The sequence below is a fragment of the Vicia villosa genome, linkage group LG1 (genome assembly GCF_029867415.1).
Source record: "Vicia villosa cultivar HV-30 ecotype Madison, WI linkage group LG1, Vvil1.0, whole genome shotgun sequence".
In the NCBI taxonomy this organism is placed as follows: domain Eukaryota; kingdom Viridiplantae; phylum Streptophyta; class Magnoliopsida; order Fabales; family Fabaceae; genus Vicia; species Vicia villosa.
Window position 1 is genome coordinate 161,888,844 of NC_081180.1, and position 6,373 is coordinate 161,895,216.

The 6,373-nt window shown below is 34.1% G+C and overlaps 1 long non-coding RNA gene across 2 annotated transcripts; it reads left to right on the forward strand.

Annotated features, from left to right (window-relative positions):
- The first annotated feature begins 342 nt into the window (after positions 1-342).
- On the forward strand, positions 343-6,149 carry LOC131619812 (uncharacterized). Of its 2 annotated transcripts, XR_009288964.1 has the most exons (7): positions 343-1,590; positions 1,775-2,422; positions 2,940-3,382; positions 4,338-4,441; positions 4,857-4,959; positions 5,137-5,715; positions 5,794-6,148. It is a non-coding gene; the product is annotated as an uncharacterized LOC131619812 (long non-coding RNA). The 2 variants fall into 2 exon arrangements; XR_009288963.1 differs by having other exon boundaries at positions 1,775-3,382; positions 5,794-6,149.
- The last annotated feature ends 224 nt before the right edge of the window (positions 6,150-6,373 follow it).

Below are 6,373 nucleotides of genomic sequence, written 5' to 3' on the forward strand. Positions count from 1 at the left end.
AAAGAGAAGAAAAATTAGAGAAAAAAAAAGATCCTATTTAGTTTACCATGCACTAGTACAAAAAGAACAATATAATTTAAAAATTTACACCCGGTATTTTAAAAACGGGTGTAAATTAGAAATGTGATGGCAGTTTTGTAAATAAAGTTTCATTTTAAGGATTAACATGTGACAAATTACACTATATTTATTAAAAATTGGGTGTAAATTAAAAATATTATTATAATCAGATCTCAATTACTCCCATTAAATTTAAAATGGGTGTAAATTTAAATTGCTTAAAAAAATTATTTAATTTTATAACTCAACTCTACACCGCAAATGAACATATCCACAATCTTCAAACATTCGTTTCATTGACGCATCTAAACCTGCAAGAGAGTTTCCAACATACAACTTCACTTGCCTCACTATTCAGATCGCAGCAACGCAACACACAATCCATCATCCATCTGCAGCACATCGACACAACCTTATCCTTCAAGCAGATTCAACAGCAACCACGGTGCATCAACAACAGAAGCACAACCTAAAGATCCTCCATCTTTAATATCAACTTTCAGCACTGATTTCCTCCAATCTTCAACGCAATCGCAAACACCGACGCGAACTTCACCTCACGGACCACATCATCGTCATCGGCGAAAACAAAAACTGACACACACAACTGCAACGATTCGAGAACACAGGTGAGCTCAACGCAGCAACGTCATTGATCATCGTTATCTGATTCAATCTACAATAACGATTCAGGACGCTTCTCTGACGATATTTCACTCATTTTTAACCAAAACCAAAGCCACCCTAATTCTCACCCTCAAAACGAGATTGAGATTACTAATCAAGTTTTATTTTTCTTGCGTGCTTGTATCACACCCAAGTAAGTTCTCACTGTTCCTCTTAGATATTTAACTCCAAATTTTATGATTCTTTTTTCTTGTAATTTCTCAACAATTTGTTTATGCTAAATGTAAAATTAATAGGTAAATTTGAACTTTCAAATGTGAGAGATGGATGCATGGAAAGTGTTTGTAAAAATGTCTGTTTGAACTTTGAAGGACTTCTTCATATACAACTTTGAATGATATTGGTCAAAGTTCCTGCAATGTGTGTAATATTTTAAGTTTCCTTATTATTGATTGCAAGTATGTCTACACATGTAATTTCCATTTCAGGTGTGTACAACAAATTAACAGAGCCAACCGTGGAGATTTGAGTCCTAAAGAGTTGAAGGATAGACAAGTTTGTTATATTGTGTGAAAATATTTCCCAATCAGAAATTACAATTTAAATGTGTTCTAAATATTTATATAATGTTATCTTGCAGGCCAAGGCAATGTCAGATTCAGAGATACAGAATATTCTTCAAGACCCTGTTATGCGACTTGTTTGCTCTTTTGTCTTGGATGCATAATGGTTATAATGCGTTGTTACAATAATAAGTACTTATATTAGCTCTGGGTTTGTATGCAGCCTGCAGGTATTGGTTGACTTCCAGGAAAACCCCAAGGCGGCACAGGAACATACCAAGAACCCAGGTGTGATGGACAAGATCCAGAAGCTGATCAGTGCTGGAATTGCCCAGATGAGGTAAACTTGGTGGAAGATGGCAGCTAAGCAACCGGCAATTACAATGATATTCCTACTGGGACTTTAATTTGATATTTGAATAGATTGGATTGGATGTAAAGTGGGCAATTACAATAGTTTCTGTATTTAATTTAATTTGATAACAACTCTTTGTTATGACAATTCATTTTCACTTTTGTTGCAGGTATAAATTCAAGTTGGATTGCAGTTTTGGGAAGTGACGGTGTCATTACTTTCTCAAATCTCAATGGTGGTGGATCAAATGGTGATTCTTCAACAAGAATACCACAAGATCCTTGTCAAACACCAGAGCCTTGTGAACCTTACAACATATGCACAAGTAATGGTAAGTGTAGCTGCCCTTCTGCTCTTCCTAGTTGTGAACCAGGTTTTGTTTCTCCTTGTGGTGATGATAAATCAGAAAAGTCTATTGAACTTCTGAAAGCTGATGATGGACTTAGTTACTTTGCGCTTGATTTTCTTCTGCCCTATTCGAATACCGATTTGGCCGGGTGTCAAACATCTTGCCAAGGAAATTGCTCTTGTCTTGCAATGTTCTTCCATACAAGTTCAGGGAACTGTTTCTTGTTGGACAGTGTTGGAAGTTTTCAGAATTTCAATGATTCCGAGTCTGTTTATGTTTCTTACATTAAGATTGTCTCAAGTGATGAAAGTGGAAGCAGAAATAAGCACATCATCATAGGTGTTGTGGTTGCTGTTATATTAACTTTGGTTGTAATTCTGCTCTTTGTCGCGGTTCGATACTACAAGAAAAAGAAAAATTTAGCTCGAGAGAATTCAGATGAAGACGATTTCTTGGAGAATTTAACCGGTATGCCAATCCTGGTTGGTTAAACTACCTTATAACATGCATATACAACCTTTATAATCTCCTACTAACAATAATTCAATTACTTTAACATTCTTCCTTTCTCTCATGTGTGTCTATGTGCTCTAATGTTTTAGCAATTTAGGATTTAGTTATGACCACATCATTGCGTTTTTTATGATGTGATTAAACTGTACATCCATACCTCCCTAAATAGTAGATTGTTAATGATGTGATTTTGATTGGTCTGGCCAGACATTTACTATAACCTGGCCAAGTATATTTTTGGTTTTCAAGCTCACTGTTGGAGATCTTATAAAGAAATTTTTTAAGAGGAGAGGGCCAAAATAACAATTAATATTATATGATATCAGCAGCAGTTATTAAATTTAGGCAGTTATGTGTAATGGCTGTAGGATAAGAGCGGAGACTGAATTGTATTCTGGTTATCCGAAATTGGCGTGAGTTTGGGGCATGTCTATTGCTTTCAATTTAATTGTCACATGTCTCCTATTTCTAGAAATGAACTTAGTAGGACCTAATTGCTTGACTACGGACCAAAAGAAGAAACTGTTGCGGGGCAGCAAGAAGAGTACACCCACCGAAGAGGTATCTATGATAATTTTTTACATCTTCCCCTTTATTGTCACTGAACTCTTTTATATAACATTAGGTGTGCTTCATGCTCAATGGGTTATTGAGTCAGGTTATATAGTGTCACTTTTCTCCTAGTTTATATTGGATTCTTCGATAACAGGTGTATTGTAGTTGTAGCATTGTAATAATTTCTAGTTGTTTGTGTATCTCTGTTATATGAGTCACACATGACTAAAGATGAGATGAAAAGAACTTGGGAGCAAAACTTACATACATGTGACAGAATACATACATCATGTAATGAAGATCTAAAAAGTTGGGTGTAGGAGCTTTTGCACCTGCTATGGAGGTGTTAAGCAAATCTGGGTAATTTCTATTTTCCTTTCCCCCATCAGTTTATCTATGAAGCACATACACGTCCACATCAGTAATAATTTGGAAAAAAAATGAATAAATTACACTTAATCACAAATGTCGATGTTGGTTTACATACTTTTCAGAGGTGTTGGTGCTACAGTGCAATTTCTTTATTCATGATTTAGTAATTAGTAGTAATACTATGAGTATGGGGAAGAGGGTATATCTGCTAGCAGGGTTTTAAATAGCAAGGTTTCAGCGGTCGCAATCCTCGATATAACTTAGAAATTGCAGCAGAAAAAACATTATGACACAGCTCAGACTTCAGTCGCATACCTTTATTTAAGACCACAGATGCTGCATTGAAGTGTAGTAAGCCTTTGAAGGAACTCTAAGGACAGAACAGTGCATTATTTTTAAATCATGCAATGCAATACTAGTGTTGATCTTCAATATTTACCATCTATATTAAGGATATGTTAAACCAAGACTCTTCTTGTTTTGTATTGGAATTTATAGCTAATGTACTATTTCCTATGAAAGACGGGAGTGCTGATATTTCAGTGATAATCATGTTTGATAGGGCTGGTGGTTGTTGGATAATGTATACATTTGATAGTCATGTTTGAAAGGGTAGGTGGTTGTTTAATAGTGTATACATTTGATAAGTGTTGGTATAGCCGTTATATAATAACACTTTGTGTGTATATATATATACACACACACACACACACACACGAGCGAACACCGTTGATTTGTTCAAATTCTGCTACACCATAGCTGCATTTTTCAACACTTATTTACCTAGGCATTGTTATGGAAACATTAAATTTCTTTTGAGGAAAATTTATTCTTTATCTTTGAGAGTTTACACTCTAAATTTTAGGCTTAATGGTTGACTCAGATGCTTTATTTTATCATTCATTTTAGTATCAATCTTTAAGCAATGTCATAACTTTTGCAGGATGGGCGAAGCACTATGTTCATATATTGAAAAGGATCGTCCATTTTTAGGCATTTGCCTTGGTCTTCAATTGCTTTTTGAATCTAGCGAGGAGAATGGACCAAGTCAGTTATAAAGTCCTCTAATATTATAATTCTTATTCTTGTTATTATCATCATTTGATAATCGTTTAAGTACACTCTGAACATTTTAGTACTATGGCGTAAATAGTATCGAGATTTTCATCCAGGTAGATGTGAAATTATACAATGGTTTTAGATTTATACATAAAAAATATTTATATGAAACAAGACTACTGTTTGATTTTTCATCTCATATTTGAAAGATTTTACAATTAGGCTAGCTTCATGCAGAACCTGAACTAAATATTTATATGAAACAAGACTACTATTTGATTTTCATCTCATATACCCGTAAGTCATAGCTTCATGCAGAACCTGAACTAAATATTTTCTTGTATGAACATCTAAACTAGTTTACCCAACGTTTTAATGACTTATGGTTTCTATTCTAAATCAGATCCCCTGATGCCAAAGATGGTGAGGTTCCGGTGGCTTTAGTTGTTCGCGCTCCCAATAGCTCGATAACCAAAGAGGACATTCTGAAGTTTGTAGCAAAACAGGTAAGTTAAGTATATTCATTCAGAGAATCATTACTAAGAATTATACTTTATTAAGTGCAGAAGTAGATTATAAATCTTGTTGTCTTCTTTCTGTCATAAACCAAAACGCGGGAAGGTGGCAAATGCAAGGGTTTGAAGGTTGCTTGTTTTCTGAATTGCGTCATTTCCTTTGTGCAGGTGCACCATACAAAAGGTTGCAACCAGTGACTTTTATAGATAAGATTCCAAAGTCACCCACTGGAAAGATCTTAAGAAAGGATCTTGTCATTTTGGGTCAATAGATGAGATCAAAGTTATAGTATTTTAATGCTTTGGAAGGCTCTGATCTGCCATATATTATGGAGATGAATGAAAAAATGTCAAGGTTCTGGTCTCTGCAGTGAGGATCATTGCATAGTGCAGTCTAAGAAATTTCCATTTCTGTTTGTATCTTAAAAGCGAGTTTGGACGTATATTGAAATGCCAATGGTACCGTTATTCATCACAATATGGTCCAAAATATATACAAAACTCTCTGTCCTTTTTCTAACTAAAGCCTTTTGATTCTATTGATTTATTTTCCAGCACTATGTATTAACATGATTTCTAATATCTTGTATAGAAACACTTCCTGAATTCAATGCAAATCTAAAGCCTTTAATCTACAACTGCAAGATTTTTGTACTAAATTGCAGGGCCAGTATCTAGATGTAAATGTTATATATGTTGATACCTTTACCATAAAATATGACCTCATTGTAAACTCCTCAAAATATGGTAAGTCTAACTAGCAAAATTTCATTATTGCCTCATTAAAATTTCGCTAGTGTTAAATTTGTGACTATCTGATTACAGGATTTGAACAATTATGACTTGCTGTGGATATGGAGGCCACCATTGAACTGCGACAATCACGTTTCTTCTGGACTAACAAAGATGGAACCACATTTACAGGAAAAGGTTGCAATGATAGCAGTGTTTACTTGAACTAACAAAGATTATTGGGTTGGTTTTGTATATAGAATTGTTGATTCGGTTCTTGCATCATTTTTCAAGAATATCACTTCATTTTGTTATGTCTGTTACACTCTTGAAGAATAATAAGGATTGACTCTAATTTTGTATATGACATTGGTTGTGGTTGTTGGAGGAATGCAATCAACATACATTTGAGATAGAATTTGATATATTTATCACTTGTGTCTTGCTTGAGAATGAAGCTGACTTTATTGCGAATATAGGTTTTTTTTTTGGTAAATATGAAAAGTATTATGACTTATTACATGAAATATGATATTTATGTCTATGATTTTATAGTATTTTGCAATATAATATGATATTTATGTCTATGATTTTATAGTATTTTGCAATATTATGACTTTCATAACTAAAATAGGGTGTAATGTAGCATATGAAATAGGGTGTAAATGGAATT